Source organism: Nycticebus coucang, chromosome 8 (assembly GCF_027406575.1).
Source record: "Nycticebus coucang isolate mNycCou1 chromosome 8, mNycCou1.pri, whole genome shotgun sequence".
In the NCBI taxonomy this organism is placed as follows: domain Eukaryota; kingdom Metazoa; phylum Chordata; class Mammalia; order Primates; family Lorisidae; genus Nycticebus; species Nycticebus coucang.
Genome location: NC_069787.1, coordinates 53,887,055 through 53,888,737, shown reverse-complemented (window position 1 = coordinate 53,888,737; position 1,683 = coordinate 53,887,055). Strand labels below are relative to the sequence as shown.

At 40.0% G+C, this 1,683-nt stretch overlaps 1 pseudogene; it reads left to right on the top strand.

The window, feature by feature from the left end:
* Nucleotides 1-1,039: 1,039 nt before the first annotated feature.
* On the top strand, nucleotides 1,040-1,422 carry LOC128591335 (nuclear transport factor 2-like; annotated as a pseudogene).
* Nucleotides 1,423-1,683: the final 261 nt, after the last annotated feature.

Sequence of the window (1,683 nt, the reverse complement as noted above, 5' to 3'; positions counted from 1 at the left end):
ACAACTTGGTTGGAAAATGTGCAAAAATCTTGATCAGATATTTCAAAAGGAGGATATTTTAAATGACCAACAACCAGGAAAAAAGGTGATACTCTGTTCCATTAATCATCGGGGAAATGCAAATCTAAACCACAATGAGATGTAACTACACACCTACAAGAATGGTGAAAAATTGTATACCTAACAAAAATGCACAGATAGATATACTCAAACATATGTAAAAGAATGTTCATAGCCACATATATTCACAAGCTAAAACCAGAAGTAGAATCCACCCATCATAAATAGTTACGTATTAACACCATGGAATAGTATAAGGCAGTGAAAAAAAATAATTAGTACTACATAAACAACATAGCTAAAACTCTCAACTATAATGTAGCCTACAGGAAGCCAACTACAAAAAGAATTCATACCAAAGGAGTTCATTTATACAAATTTCAAAATTGGCAAAGCAAATTTAAGGTGATAGAAGTTAGAACAGTGGGAGTCTTTGTTGGAGGCAGGGAGGCGGGGAGATATTAGTTACAGAGGAGGGGACATCTGAAATACTTTAAGTTTAATGATTTATGTCTTGAGCTGAGTAGTGGTTACACACATATGTTTACTTTGTGAAAAGTCATCAAACTATATACTTACGTATTTTGCTGTATGAAAATAGGTATGCATCAACAAATAAGTTTTTAAAAATCGAACAAGCAAGAGAATACATGCAGTCATCCTGATGCTTTCAGTGAATTATTTGAATCAAATGTTATAATCATTTGGTGTATTCCATTAATATGTGTCCAAGCAATAAATAAATACGAGTCAACAAGTAAATATGCTTTGGGCAAAAAATAAATACACTTAGTGTGTTCAAAGCCATGTTATTAAGTCCAGTGAGAGCCTTTTGCCTGCTACAACTCTGAGCCCAAGTTTAACCTGATTTCTACTGGTTAAAAACAGAAATAACTGGCAGACCCTGCTGGTTTGCTAGCACTGCTGCCCCCATCGTGCCAGCCCGTCCAGTCTCAACAAGGCTGGGTGATGCTCCAGAATGGGAGACAAGCCAATTTGGGAGCAGACTGAATCCAGCTTCATTCAACATTACTACCAGTTATTTGATAAAGACAGAACCCAAGTAGGTGTAATTTACATTGATGTGTCATGCCTTACGTGGGAAGGACAGTAGTTCTAGGGGAAAGCTGCCATTGTAGAGAAGTTGTCTAGCCCTCCATTCTAGGAAAGCCAGCACAGCATCAAGGCACAGGACCATCTGCCTACGCCAAACACCTGCATCATCAGCATGGTTGTGGGCCAATTAAGGCTGATGAAGACTCCATCATGGGGTTCCACCAGATGTTCCTATTAAAGAACATCAGCAACGCTTGCGTTTGCACTAATGACATGTTCAGGCCTGGCCTGTACAACTTCAGCTGACCTCCTCCTAGCCAGGCACTCATGCTGTTTCCTCCTCCCTCCTCTTCCCAGTACTATTCACGTTCCTCCAGATGCTCCAAATATCATGCACAAATAACCAAGGCCCCAGTGGGAGTGAGGGTGGGTGCAGTGCACTGCGGCGTTGTGCATGATGTTTGGGTACTAGACTGGCTGCATCTGACAAGAGAGTTTGTGTTCTAGCAGCAAATGTCTTGGATAGACTTCAGTAATTTATGGACAAGTTGCTCTAGTAAACCAAAG